This window comes from Podarcis vaucheri (genome assembly GCF_965113315.1).
Source record: "Podarcis vaucheri genome assembly, chromosome: 1".
Classification (NCBI taxonomy): domain Eukaryota; kingdom Metazoa; phylum Chordata; class Lepidosauria; order Squamata; family Lacertidae; genus Podarcis; species Podarcis vaucheri.
In genome coordinates this window covers 112,382,640-112,398,048 of record NC_138759.1, presented here as the reverse complement: position 1 = coordinate 112,398,048, position 15,409 = coordinate 112,382,640, and the positions used below count along the sequence as shown (strand labels likewise).

The following is a 15,409-nucleotide window of genomic DNA, read 5'->3' as shown; positions in this document are numbered from 1 at the left end:
CACTGGTCCAAGCTGGATTTTTTTAAAAAATCCACGCTTCTTTTGAAATGAGGAGGGGTGGGGAAACTCCTCAAGAAAAATTGTGAAATTTGGTTACTACATCTTAAGAGGTGTCCAAATGCAGAGAGATGAGACAAAAGACACAGAACTTCCCAATGAAAAATGTGTTGGTGGGGAGCAGGAGATAAAACCTTGAAGGTGCCTGAAACAATATTGATTTGACTCCCAACATGTCTGGAAGAAGTACTCTTCTTCAGGGGCATCTTAAAAAGGCCAGTGCTCTTCAGTGTGCTCTATAGCCAGATAAGGACACTGAAGAACATCTGTATGCTGGACGTGCCCTGAAAAGGAAATGTACTTCAAAACATATTGAACCAAACAAACCTCATTCCGTGTACATTTGAAATTTTCTCTCCCCCCCCCCTTCCTCTTTGGAGAAAAAGGTGGTGTAAATTAATTAATGAATTAATTTAAAAAACTCTGGATAGGTGCAGAAACCCTGCTAGGACCAAATAAATCACAAAAGAAACAGCTGTGTTTATTCTCCTCACTGGTCATGTTGATCTAATGTTGCTGCTGCTGCTGGAGGCCTCATTTGCATTCTGCATGGCACTGGGTGTGAGAAGCATCCTTTCCTCTGCACAGTTTCAGTGGTTGCCTGTGTGGAGACATGAAAAAGATGGAGGTGGGAAGGAAGAATGGGAAGCAGCTGCCATGGATAATTCTGATGACTAGGTGCTCATTCGTTGCTGAGTCAGGGCTTGAGAAAGGGCTGTCACATCACAGCTTGGCTCCCTACTTACCCACTGGCAGTTCTCCTGAGGTCTACATTTGGAGATCCACCTGTTGGGGGAGACTGTGTAGTCATGGCAGTAACCTTCATCTCTCCACTGGGAAAAACTGCACTCAATGCTGACTGCAGTTTGTCCAATTCCATGCTGTGTGCCCTTGCTCTTACCTGAAATATTAAAAAAGAATAATAATCGTGAGCATTGTGCCAGTAGTAGCTAATAGTCATCACCAAATGATCCAAAGACCTGTGCATGGATGGCAGGAGTGGACTTACTTGCATTAGGAGATTTGTGGCTTTGTGGCACGGGACATACTTTTTGCCTATCCTCTGTGTGAAGGCTGCTAAGCCAGTTGCTTCTAATTGCATGGGCCTGGAGGGAGAAGACACTTTGTGATCATGAGAGTGGATGTTCTACACAACCATATCTCTCCTTGGAGAGCAGATGGAAGAGATGGCTGATGCTCACACTTTGCCCTTTGAAGTATGAGTCCTAACCGTAACTGGGTGACTTCTTTGCTTACCTGTGTGGCGCAGCTTGTTCTTGTAGCCCAGTTGTGGGATCAAAGCTGGGCTTCTTGTTGAGGGTTTGTGTCTCCAGTCCTGCAGCAAAGTACCTGTAAAGGTTCTCAGACCAGGTGAAAGTTAATTATCCATCCTTCCTCTTTCATAGCTAACATTGACTGTTTGCTTGTGCAAAGCCCTTCCTTACACCAAAATTCTCACCGATTTGCACTAAGCTCTCACGACACAAGGGCAGTGTGCTGTGTCCCCATGCAGCACATATTTATATGTACAATGCTCTCTTCCTGATCATTCACTTTTGACACCTCCTTTGAAGGCGTGAGTATATGCTCCATGAGGAGCCAGACCAAACTCTAAACCAGTGTTTCCCAAACTTGGGCCTCCAGCTGTTTTTGGACTACAATTCCCATCATCCCTGACCAGTGGTCCTGCTATCTTAGGGATGATGCTCTGCAAAGGTTATGATCTCAGGGATGATGCTCTGCAAAGGTTATGAATCTGGCAGGAATGCATCACTCTCAAGCTCCAACCTCATGTTTTTATAACTGTTGCTGTGCAAAGTAAACAGGTGTGCATGCATGCAGGTGTGTGTTGCCTTCATTATTAGACAGATGCCAGCAGGCCTGTGCAGAGCTTGTCTGAGACCCTGGGATAGCCCATTAATTCCCCAATCGGCTGAGAGGCTCCTGGCAGGATTCCCTGGCCAACTTAGCCCTCCAAGGCCTGGGGCAAGTGTACCTGGCTATCCCACCCCTTGGATGTGCCTGGATGCCAGGGTGGTTAAACAGCAGCACCAAAGAGGCAACTTTCCTAAGTCCTTAGCGATGCTGCAGTTTCTCTTACCAGAAGCCAAGATGTATCTACTTGCCAATAGTTTGTGACCTACAGGGCATTTGATCATGCTGAGGCAGAGAAGTTTTTAATCCACTGGCATGTTAATGAAGTAAAAACATAAGTTTTATTGTGGGGAAATTGCAACCAAATGACATTAGTTCTTCCAAAGAGGAGGATTGAACATACAAGCATATACTGTTGGAAACTGGCTTTCTGACTGGGCTGTGGCAAATCCTGAGGGATGAAAGTAGGGATGGTTCTTGTCCACAGCAGACACCCAAATACATCCCTATCAGGACCTTCATACATACTGCCCAGGCTTGCACCCTGGGGAGGTCATTTCATTGCTGCTAACACATCGGTTTTGACTTCCCCTCCAGATGCACACTCCATTGTCTCCTGAGACAGATAGATGCCAACAAGAAGACACCAGAGAGCTTTGAAAGGAGATCTCCAAACTAGGTGAATGTGCAACAGCACGACAGACGAGATGCAATAAAAGTGTATTGGAATAACAGGAAGCTAGTTACAATGCTCCTAATACTTGCCACATTGTTTATTTGCTTGTTTATATAGTGCCATCAGTGTGCATGGCACTTTACAGAGTGACAAACAAAAAGACAAGCTCCTGCCCTCAATGAGCTTAGATCTCAGGTATGACACAAAAGGGGGGCGGGGTTGAGAGATTCTGTCAAGGGCTTCATGGGATAAGTCAGTTTTCAGGAGGAGGTTGAAGGAAACAGAGGCAGCATGATAGGTATGGGTTATGCCTTAAGGGCAAATGATACCTACATTGATTGCAGCTACCTAGGAAGCAGAAATGGGGGTCATGATGTCAGGTCAAAAGGTAAATGAGAATGCCAAGCCCTGAGTGTTAGAAATATTAGGGAAAGGACTGGAAATATAACAGCAACTTGCATTTATTAAGATTATGCAGACATATGGTGCACCCATCATTAGAACACCACATGCAATCTTCATCACTCATATATATATATATATATATATATATATATATATATATATATATCCTTTAGACTGTGGAACATACATAAAATAGTAAGTACAATTTATTGGAGCATTGGAAGAAAGGCTGAGGAGGAGGAGGATTTTTTAGGTTAGGTAAAAATGACTAAGCTGGGGACAAAACAGATTTATAAATTGATTTTTGGTATGGAGAGAGTGTGCACACATGCAGATTATTCTGTCCACTTTTTTTCTTCAAAGCACTACAACTCGGGATCAAACAACCAAACTGATAAGTTTTGGGCACACCCCAAAAGTGTTTCCTCACACAGTGGTTAGAATAGAATACAAGGCTTTTAAAGGGGTAAGGAAGAAGGATCCATTCATGATGACCAACTATACTCACTAGAAATGGAGCCTGCATATTCAGAGGCAGTATACCAACAATTACCAAATGCTGACAGCAGTGGAAGGTCTTGAGCTTCCTGGGGGTGTCTCTTTAGCTACTGCTGAAAGCAGAGTGTTGGACTAGAGAGACCTTTGGTCTGTTCCAGGAAGGTCATTATTACAGGATTACATTATCACCTGGCTCACCTTTACATGTTAGCAACCTACAAATGTTGACAACATTTCCTCATTTCCTGTTGTTAAACAGGGTGGCTTGGGTCTTTCCCCCCTTTTCTTCTTCTTCTTTTTTGTATTCCTACTTATTTACACGCTTGTCAAGTAAATTGGAGGAGGAATTCAAATCACATACAATATTTCAAACAATCCTCGCTATTACCCAGTGACAGGATTATGTACAGGTCTTTGCCAACTCTTGCAAGCCAAGTGCCTATTTCTGTTTAGTTCCTTTTGCCTCCCTTCCAGAGAAAGTGCGAAAATATTCTAAACACAGTTGCAATCTAGGGAATTCTCAGGTGCTCATCTTCGGAAAATAATTAAAGGCAGGAATCCCCATGAACAAGAATAATTCCCCCCAAAAAACCCTCTTTAGAATCAGGTTTACACATGCTTTGCATGGGCAAAATACAAATCAATCGAATGCATTCAGCTCAACATGCCAAATGGGGTCAATGAATGACAGTATCTGCACACCAATACTCTTATAGTGACACAACGGCGACATGCACACTGAGCATGATTTACTGAACGAAAGCATTTAAGATTCTGACCTTCCGTTCCTCTGTCTCTGCCTTCTACTCACCACACTGAGAAAACACAGGCAAGCATCATATCCTTCCCTCACTTGCCTCTCTCTGGCTCACATGAGCTGCAGCTATGCAGTCCTCGAGACAATACGACAGGGAATGTGTGAGGCTGGCTGTAAGGACAAATGCAGATTTTGCTGTCTGCCTTGCCTCGCTAAGGCTCTCGTCTATCCCGGTCATTCGTTCCAGGGGAAGAATGACACTAGCTTTTCTGAGCTAATCGTCCCTCTTCTCTTTGAGCAGCCCAGTTTTCAGGGGGGTGGGGAGAGAGAAAGAGGGAGAGAGAGAGAGAGAGAAGCTCCGTGATCTTCATGCAAACAACCAGCCCGTCTGCTGCCAGCACTTGCTACTCCTGCCAGGGATGACATTCAGGATACGGCGCTGGTTCCACATTATGTAAGGCAGTCTAGGTCAAGTGTAGGAGAGAGTCTACTGGCCTGAACAAGCTAGTGGGTTTCCTGCTTCAGCTTAATGCTTCATGGGGGCATGGAAGTTGGATTATGACCTTTTGCTGCATCTACTTGGGTAATTTTTTTTAAAAAAATGCATGATTTACTGGTAACTATGCTGAGGGATTCTCAACCCCACCCCCATCCTCCAATACCAATGACTATCAGCAATGCACTAGGACGCAGAGGAGAAATTGCTAAGAAAGGAAATTTGTGGTCTGTTTCCTTGCTTGAAAAAGCATTGTGTGTTTCTTGCTAGTCCTTTTCCAGCTTTGAAACACCCTGCAAACAAATAAATAATACATCAGGGCTTGCTTAACAAACATCTCTCTCCATGGGGGAATTACTGTTGATTTGACTGATTAAGCTATGAAAGAAAATCCATTTCCTTCGAGGTGTTGTGGGAGAATATTGTTGGGAATGGCTATTCAGCGTGGCAGATTTACTGCAGTTTGTGGATCTTTGCATTGCCTGGGACTCCAAATGTGTAAAAACGTGCTTTCTTCTTTCATAAGGCAGCTGCTTTGTGTCTGCATTTGAGCTTGTGCCTGTGTGTGTGTGTGTGTGTGTTTCTTTCTTTGTAATATTAATTCATGGTAAAAATCAAGAAAAGATACTTGGCTAGCAGTCATTTTCTACCTCTGTGTATTTATATCCCCATAATATACACACAGGGGTGTGTGTACTGCGGACAAGACTGTACCCAGTGACTGCTCTGCAGATATCCAGAGAGAGTACCTTTGATGGTGTTTGCAGTCGAAGGATTTGTGTAGCCAAAAGGGTTCAAATAATATGCTAAAGTCTATTCCAAGAGTCCAGGGAGGTGGAATATTGATCCCTGAATAGGATTCTATTACCAATGATGGATTTGGGTTGTTGTTTTTGAGGGGGGAGAATCTCAGTATTGGGTTGCAGCAGAGCAGGCCTTGGGTAGTGAAGAGCACAATATTGATGCAGTCGCCTTGTGGACAGAATTTCAAGCAAACAGACTCATTTTGTTGGAGTGTTACCACTTAATGAGGCTGCATGATACATTGGACTGTACCCTGAAGCTCGGAGGCATTGTTCAGTACCATGGACAGCAACAAAGCACTGTTCAATCAGACCATATATATAACAAGAAGCAGGGCAGAAGTCCCTTAAAAGAACTGCTCATCTGTAAAACTTCTGTGCAACCAAAGCTCAAGTATGCTGCTTAATTATTATTATTTTTAAGCTAGCTACGGTTACACATCCTGGAGTGGGGGAAAGGAGAATTTCTTCAGTCAGCACACTGACTCATTAAATTCTGCTAGCTTGCATCTGGGTTCTAGAAAGATTGGCTGCGTTCATACTGCTTTATCTTGCAGAACGACTAGGCTTCTTTAGCCTATATGAAGATATTAAAGGGGTGTTCTGGCTTGTAACAGTGAGATCTCACTTGTTCATATCATTTATGTCACTTTTTAATGAAAATAGTAAATCATTGCTGTTTCTTTTCAATATCCACAATGAAGTCATTTTCATCATTGCTATTCTTTCACATCTATCAGTGGAGGGGGTAAGTTGCCTGATTACCATTTATCTTTTTTTAAAAATATATATATGAAAATACTTTCTGTTGGGATATCCAGATACTTGTGTGATAGTCATAACACAAAGGAGGGGGTAAGGAATACAACCAATAACAAATGTTAAGGGAAAAGAACTTCCATTCTAATCTTAGATATCTGTCATTATATCCTTTGGGAAATACTGTTGTGCAATGTATAAAAGGGTAGCTTCCTTGTCCTAGTTCTGAAAATTATATTTAAAAGATATTATATTGGCTGTAAGCAACACAGGCTTTTGGATAAAACAGAAGTACTTGTGCTATTAATCTGGTGTATTTTAGTTCCCTGTTCAACATATATTACAGCCCAATCCTATATATGTTTACAGAGAAGTATGTCTCATTGGATTTAGTAGGGTTAGTGTGTTCATAGGATTATAGTGTTAGGCTTTGCTTGGGTTTGGATATACTTCCCCTCCCCCTCCCTTTCTTCATCTTCATATTTTTTGCTACTCTCAGCAGTGAAGGAGACAGTATCTTGTTCTCTATTGGTAACTGAGAGGACTGTGTGTGTGTGTATTTGTGTATATACAGCAGGAAGTTATGGATACAGATTTCATACCTCTTGCCAATTAAGCTGATTCATTTACACCAGCACAACAATGTGATGTAAATTCCTATACATGCATAGAATAAGTTTCATTGGTTCCCATGGAACTTTCTCCTAAATGCGTATGCCTGGGATAGCAAGTTTAATATATAACACAACCATCAAAGTCAATTTGCTAAGCCAAAGAATTGTAGCCAGCTGATCTTTATTAAATATAGGATTCAAAGAAGTAGAGGACCTTCTTGGTGGTGGCACCCGCCCTGTGAAATGCCCTCCCATGAGATGTCAATGAAATAAACAACTATCCGACTTTTAGAAGACATCTGAAGGCAGCCGTGTTTAGGGAAGTTTTTAATGTTTGATGTTTTATCGCTTTTTAAATAATAATAATAATAATAATAATAATAATAATAATGTGTTTGGAGCTGCCCAGAGTGGCTGGGAAAACCCAGCCGGATGGGCAGGGAATGAATGAATGAATGAAATTATGTTTTGGTTTTGGGGTTTTTTAAAAAAGTTCTGTTATGTTGTTTTAGATGTGAGGCCTTTCTTGGTTCCCCAAAGAGCCAAAAGCTAACAAGCCATCCCTCATGGTGACCACCGCAAGCCAATTAAAGTGCATAGAGTCTAGGCCATTTTGAACAAGGGTACAGGACCTGATTACCCCCCCACACAGATTTGATGGAGTAAAACTCCCATCTCCCCTGACCACTGGCCATGCTGGATGGGGCTGATGGAAGCTGGAGTGCAGCAACATCTAGGGATGCCACAGGTTCCCCACCCTTGCTTATGAGGATTCAACTGTCTCCTTGTTCACTCATTCTTTATCCCATGTAATAAAACCTCCAGGTGGTTTACAGAAATAAAACTTCAAAGTGGTTTATCAAAGGCTACTAGCCATAATGGCTCCGTACTACTTCTTGTTGGAGCAGTGGCGTAGCGTGGGTTGTCAGCACCCGGGGCAAGGCAAGTAATTTGCGCCCCCTAACCCGTGGATTTGTGCCCCCTAACCCTAACCCCCAGATGTTGCGCCCGGTGCGGCCGCCCCCCCTGCACCCCCACGCTACGCCACTGTGTTGGAGGCAGTGCGCCTCTGAATACCAGTTCCTGGGGAATGCAAACACAGAGAATGCTGTTGCCCTCATGTCCAGCTTGTGAGTTTCCCCACAGCAATTTGGTTGGCCTCTGTAAGAACAGGATGCTGGGCAACATGGGCCTTTGGTCTGATCCAAGAGGACCTATCTTAATCTCTTGTGGCTCTCTAAGATCTTATGTGCAATTAGAATTTCAAGCATTTCATTCTTTTCAGAGTTCTCACAGGGTTATGTTCATAAGTGGATGTGTGGCATTCCTAAAGGAGCACTGCTTTTTCAGAGAGGTTCAGGAAACAACTCACTGTTGCGTAAGTGTTCTAGCTTCTTTGTTCAGGAGTCACCTGATATTTCTGCCCTTTTAAGTACCTAGCAGTAGCAAATTTCAATATTAATTTAGTGCTGTTCCTGGTTCCATGCACAGAGCAGTGTATGTACACATGGATCACCATGTAGGTGATCATCCTTCCCAATTTCAGCTTTGGGAAGAAACTCCTTGTGTATTGTAAGGATGCACCAATGTCTATGTGTGTACAGATGCACCTTTTTGGCATATCAGTGCTCCCACGTGCTTGGCAGTGCCATGGGTAAAGTTGGTGGCCTTGTGGTCTGGCAATGGCCTTGACAAATCTCACTGGCAAAACCCAGATTAAAGCCTGAGAAGAGCCACATTATTTTTTTAGTGTGACAGAAAGGTTGGAGCAGTGCATGCAGGGCAAAAACACTGGGGCCAGGGGCAGTGCACATGCCTCTTACAAACCTCCCCTTCTCCACATCCTTCTTGGGTGCCTGAATGAGGCCAACACCAAATGGAAATGCAGGCCCAAGTTATTTCTGTGACCAGGCCATTGTTTTTATAGATCCGTCTGGACATTGTTGCTGTAGGTTCATCTAAGCATCTGGATTCGTCCCTGTAGTCTTTTGCACAGATCAGAGTAATTTAAGAAAGCAACAAACTGTTATTTTATTTCTTCTGTATCTGTGCCCCACTTCGTGGTGTATCGGGAGGCCTGGCATTCCTGTGAGAACAGCTTGCTTTGTTCAGGTGCTGTTTCAAGAGGAATCAATGCAAACATCAAATGTCAAAGTAAATGAATCCATCCCTCTTCCCTCCCCACAAGCCCAAAACTTCCAGAGCATTTGTGCCCACCTCTGTAACATTGGTGCAATACTGTGCGGGAGAGACATAAACATGACTGTCAGTTTTGTGTAGTTGATAGAATGTTGGGCTAAGACAAGGATAAGAAAATGGTGGCTGTTCAGATGTTTCTGGGCTACAATTCCCATCAAGCCTCATCACTGGGCATACTGACTGGGGCTGGTGGAAATTAGAATCCAACAACATATTGAGGGCCACAGGTTCCCTATCCCTGGAGTAGGAAGACTGATGGTGATTTATTTATTTTTTTAGTTCTAGTTCCTGTTGTTGTTGTTGTTTAGTCGTGTCCGACTCTTCATGACCCCATGGACCAGAGCACGCCAGGCACATCTGCCTTCCACTGCCTCCCGCAGTTTGGTCAAACTCATGCTGGTAGCTTCGAGAACACTGTCCAACCATCTCGTCCTCTGTCGTCCCCTTCTCCTTGTGCCCTCCATCTTTCCCATCATCAGGGTCTTTTCCAGGGAGTCTTCTCTTCTCATGAGGTGGCCAAAGTATTGGAGTCTGAGCTTCAGGATCTGTCCTTCCAGTGAGCACTCAGGGCTGATTTCCTTAAGAATGGAGAGGTTTGATCTTCTTGCAATCCTGGGACTCTCAAGAGTCTCCTCCTATATAGCCACAAAGCTCATTGGACTGTTCTTATTATTTATTATTTATTAAATTTGTATACCACCCTATATCCATAGCTCTTGGGGCAGTTCACAATATAAAATCACGATATCAAAAACAAGAACAACCCAATAATCCTACTCCACCCCCTATTTCCACATTTTAAAAGAGCACGTGATGTCAATCAGCCCAAGACTAGTCACTGTATTTCAAGCTAACCTACTTCACATGGTTCTTGAGAGCATAAACGAGGGGTGGGAAGAATGAGTGCCCTCCTAAGCTAATTGGAGAAAGCGTAGGATAAAAAAAGAGAGAGATGATGATAGCACACAAATTTTCGTAGTGGATTAATGCCCCAGAAGCCTGAGAACGATGCAGAATCAGGCAGTGTTTGGTGGCAGTAAGCGATCAAACAGACATGCTGTCACAGCTGTTAAGTGGCCTGCTGGGACTCCTTCTCTTGCTTGGGCTCATGGGACCAAGGCAGTCCACTGTCCTGATTACTCATGCGTTGTGCTGGATGGAAAGAGGCTTCCCTGTCTTGCATACTGCAGCACAAACAAACAAAATTGCTTTTTGGTGTAGGCAAAATGTATGACGCTGGGTTGATTCTCGTGGAAAAGTTGCATCTTGCAGCTCCCCTCATTGATTCAGAAAGGGTGTGTGTGTGTGTGTGTGTGTGTGTGTGTGTGTGTGTGTATGGTAGGCATTGGAGCAACCTCTATACTGGGATGCTGGCATGTTTGGCAGGAGTTTTGATGGAAGATGAGGCCTGCTTGACCTGCCCAGTATTTTGGGCAGGCCTTGACTGTCTGCTTGGGTTTTAATTCCTCATCTGAAAAGCCCCTTTCCCAGCAATAAGGGCTACCTCTACACTCTGAGGGGAAGGAAGGTCAGCCTCAGATTTGGTACTGGCTGATAGAAGAAAACATGCTGGTCAATCTATATACAATCTCCCATGTCAATCTATAGTAAATTACGCTTAGCAGTTTGTTAGCACATTTTTGCACTGTACTAAAAAGTTTTTGAGATATTTATGGTCAGGGCACCTAAATTTTTGGTGCATATGAACCTTGTACAGCTAAGGATTCAGATCCAATTCCTGCCAAAGTGGTGACAAAGTTCACAGAAGCTTTTGCCTGAGACCTTGGAGAGCTGCTGTCAGTCAGAATTCGTAATACTGGGCTAGAAGATGGGGAAATAGTCTTGTGTCAACCAGCTCTTGGTAAATATGTTTATCTTCTGAGTGAGGCCACACCTCCCAAAGCATCCCCCCCCCAAAAAACCCCACATCTTTATGCAGAATGCCATAACTGTGATCTTGCAAGACCTGTTAAATGTGCCCTGGTTTGATTTTTCCAGTGGGTCTGCTAGCCCAGCAAAAGCTGGTCAACGAGGACCAATGAGGAGCAGCCTCCACTTCTTTGCACTCTCCTTCAGAGCAGCAGAGGCAGATTGGGTTCAGAGGAAGATATCCAGAAAATGGGAAGTGGTGACCATGGCAAGGGCATCCACTGAGAGCATCCTCCCCATTCCCACCCCCATTCTGGAGCAGGCACTTACAGTGGGAATGTTCAGGGATGCAGGAGAGGATATATTGTTTGATTGTATCCTTTTCCAACTTGTGTTAACAAGTTCCACAATTTAGTAAAGTAACATCCCCCTTTTTAAACTTGCAGTGGATGCGTTTGCTCAGGCTCGCTAAAGCCTCTATAATAACTGTTCTGGTATTTCCCCCTTATTCCCTCATAAAAGATAAGACACAACACAGTATAAAAGTATAAAAAGGTTTACTCACACATCATTCTGTTCACAGTAGGATCCCAGAAGGCAGACTTAGCTTAGAAAAGTAACATATACCTAGAAACTATCTCATAAGAAAACAGTTCCTTTGTCCTTTCTTGGCTGGAGCCAAGAGAGCATCTTTGGCTAAGCAGATGTTCCTTCTTCGATGCATGTAGTCAAAAGAGAGAGAGGTGGCTGCCCCTGCCCTGTGCTTTTGTCGTTACCTGCACAGTTGAGGCCATGCCCACCTCAAGTCACATGCAGAGGAAGTCTGTCCCAGCCCAGAAGGAAACAGGAAGTTTACCAGCTGGCTGGACAAACATTCCTCCCCATGTGTAAACATGTTCACTCTAGGAAGGTTGTATTTGCCTGCTCTTGTGTTTCACATCCCACACTTACAACAATGCATGGTTAACTTGTGGAATACATTGTCAAAGGCCAGATATTGGAAATGGGATGCTGGACTAGACGGGTGTTGTTCTGATCCAGCAGGGGAATATTGTGTAGTTGGTGAGGACTGTCTGGGTTTTGATTAAACTTTAGCAAGAGGTTCCTGATAATATGGGTGGCTTGACAGAATGCTTCAGAAGGTGGTAGACTCTCTTTTTTAAGTGATTTTTAAGCAGAGGCAGAAAGCCACTCTTCAAGAATGTTGTAGTGGTGGCTTTCCTGAACTGGCTGTGCGTTGGATAGGACGACCTTTGAGGTCCCTCCCAGTTCTCTAGATTCTATGACTTGAGTGGAATTAACCGTGCTTTACTGTTTGTGTTCAGAACTTTGACAAATGAGAGGAATTAAGTGTGGTGGAAGGCTTAGATGACACAGTCAGAAAGCTATACAATAATTTTTTTGTCTTTATTTCTCTCTCTGAGAAGAACAGAGCAAGAAGCAGCTCCCACCTCCACCCAGATAACCCTGAGTTCTGTGCCACCTACTGGCTAAATGACATAATGACATTGTCCACATAATAAGGGATACACACAAATGGCTATTCAGGTTGCTCAGTGGCAGAGTCCACTTTGACCCCAAGTTGTGCAGGGGCCATGTAGCCAGATTATTACTAATAATAGTTCTATGTACTATGGTGCTATTAACTGAGTGTCCCAAGTCAAGCAAACATAAGATGCTGGTTTTCCTCATGCAAAATGACCTCAGTACCAAGCTCCTAACTTGCAGCCTCAGCACAAAGGTCACTGAGTAAATGCACACAGAAGGTGATCCATATTTTCCTTCCTCCCCTTCAGTCATTCCCTATCAGGGCCAAAGCTTGTCATGTTCCTTGCCATACTGCACTTGTCCTGCCACACAAAAGACTTCAGTCTCCAGTGCTGCCAAGCTCAGGCTTTTCTGAATTACTAAACATTCAGCCCCAGGGTAAGAAATAATGTGAAAAGAAAGTGGAGAATTCAAAGCAGCAGTGATGAAATTAACTCCCCTGTCAACACAGTAGCCCACAGTAGAGTATAAAGTATTAAATCTAATTCTCTTAAGTTCTTTTTTTTTTAATGCAAGTAACACATTAAATAAGTTCATGTTGTCTGGCAAAGAGATGGGTGAAGTAAAATTCACTCATTTCACACAAGGGCAAACAATATGTATGAACAGGGCTCTGTGCTCAGATTGTTCCCTGGCATTTTGATCTACTGCAGGTTCACAACACTGATGCCTCCACTGGCATACCACTCAAAGCTGATACGGTGCTGGTCCACTTTGGGGGGAAGTGAGGGGGCTGAATCCAGGCACTTAATGAGACCATCCATCACCTATTAGTGGTGATGTCCTTACCTGAAAGTAGGGATGGGAAGGAAATTAATCCAGTTCACATTTTAAAGTGATCTTATCTAACCTGCACTTCCTGAACCAAGATGTGAACTAAAATGCAGCTGTCCTTCAAAATCCACACTTCTCTGAATTTTGTAAGCAACCAAAGTATGTTGCAACCAGCCAAAGTGCACGTTTGCGGAAAGTGCACCAGAAAATATGCACGTTACTGAAAAGACTATTCAGATATATTGTGCTTTGTATTAGAGAAAGCTTGTTAAGAAAAATGCACCTATTTGACAAAATTCAAATATCCATACGTTAGGAGAAATGTACACAAAAGTTCGCACAATTTTTTCATGTGGACTGTCTTGAAGAAAAACTAGCCCACAAACTGACATGGAAATGGGGAGAACTGAACTTAAGATGAGACAATTTAGAAACGGGGAGAAACATCCACCCCTGCCTGCAACTCTGGATGCAGATTTCCACATTTGGACCACTGGCATCAGCACTTGGCAGGGGTGGCCAGCCTGGATGGGTGCTGTCAGCCACGCTGCTGTGCTTACTAGGAAGGAGGGGGCCAGTGTGGTGCAAGCACAGTGCCAAAGCCAGTTCAGCACCACTGCCACTGCACCCACACCACACTGAAGTGCTGTGCATCATGTGTTTCCCTTCCTGATTCAGCTTCTGGGGCAGTGAACATGGAGCCCACTCTGTAGAGTGAGAATTGTGCTTATTAGCTGTTCAGAGAGGCTGGATATAGTCTACTATGCTCTCCTCACCCTATCACCACCATCACTGCATTTTTCCAATCAGGTCAGGCTCTCTCTGCTCAGCTCTGTCTGCAGTACATGTGTATAGGTAACTCGGGGGCCATTAGGTCCTACAGATTTTGGGTGCTGAAGTTTATTTTTATGCTTGGGCTCTCTGCCTAACCTAGAACTACTGCATAGTTGTCTTAATAGTCTAACTCATCTCATGGGGTGCTAAGCACTTATCACTCAATTCTAAGAACCCCCACATTTCAAGCATTTGGGTCTGTGACATAGCTTTGTCAGACTGATTAAAGCAAGCATCAGGCATTTGTGATTTTATATTGCTGCACGTGCCACACTTCCCTAAGCAGGGAGAAGTCCCAAGGGGCAGTGCTACCTAGGTAGGGTTTCCTTTGGGGAAGAGAGAGAGAGAGAGAGCGCACACCCTGGAGTCTGATACCGATTTTTGCTTTATTATCTGCTTTATTTACAAATGTACAAAGAGAGAATAAGATGGAGGCAAACAACTGACACTCCTAAATGATCTGCTACCCTACACCAGATCCCACAGAAAGAGTCCCGAAGAGAGATGCCTTTAGCCAGCTCTCTGTGCTTATCTCTCTTCTTATTCCAAACTGCAGGCAGCACCCACCAGCCTCTCTCGTGCACAGACACTTTTTATGGGCCCCTTACATCCCCAATAGACAGGGAAGTCATTGTCGCTCCTTCAAAACACTCAAGAGAGATCGCCAGGCATCAGAAGGCCATCTCTGTAAAATTGGCTCCCATGGAGGAAACATCAATGGGCCATTATGAACTATTAACCCACAATTCACCCAATGAAAGGAAACTGCCAAACGGCTGTAACATTATACTGGATACCACAAGATTATCAGATCTGATGAGTCCACTTCTTTTTCTATAGTTGATGGATGCTATGTTGCCCCAACTTGCCATGTCTCCGTATTGATTTGTCCCATTGCCTTAATTTCACTCATTCCATGCACCAGGTGATTTCCCAGGATGTGGAAGTGAACTCAATCCTGGCTCCCTCACTTACGATGTTCAGGCTGCTGCGAGTGTGTGCTGAGCCGTTCCTGCATCTTTGAATAAGCGAGAGTATAAATGCAAGGGATTGTGGCCCTGCCACCTTACTGTCCTAGTCATCTGTAGGGGATGAGACAGCCAGGAACAAAGCTTGAACCCCAATTCTCATGAAACCTTCTCCTTCTACAAGAGGTAACAGATGGAGAGAAGGAGAGACTAACACTGTAACTTAATGCACACTTACCTAGGGGTAGGCCTTCTGAATACAGTGAGGCTTACCTCT

The 15,409-nt window shown here is 43.8% G+C and overlaps 1 protein-coding gene and 1 long non-coding RNA gene across 5 annotated transcripts in view; one reads left to right on the top strand and one right to left on the bottom strand.

Moving 5' to 3' along the window:
- Positions 1-494: 494 nt before the first annotated feature.
- Positions 495-1,728, bottom strand: LOC309540372. Its single transcript, XR_014223225.1, has 3 exons — positions 1,315-1,728; positions 804-958; positions 495-658 (listed from the first exon to the last, which is right to left on the bottom strand). It is a non-coding gene; the product is annotated as an uncharacterized lncRNA (long non-coding RNA).
- Positions 1,729-4,642: 2,914 nt separating this feature from the next.
- Positions 4,643-15,409, top strand: part of LOC309540002 (sodium channel protein type 1 subunit alpha) — a 106,003-nt gene continuing 95,236 nt past the window's right edge. For all 4 annotated transcript variants that reach the window (XM_082236557.1, XM_082236555.1, XM_082236556.1 and 1 more), the window contains exon 1: positions 4,643-4,851. The gene's annotated coding sequence lies outside the window, so the exon portion shown is untranslated. The remainder of the gene's footprint in view (positions 4,852-15,409) is intronic.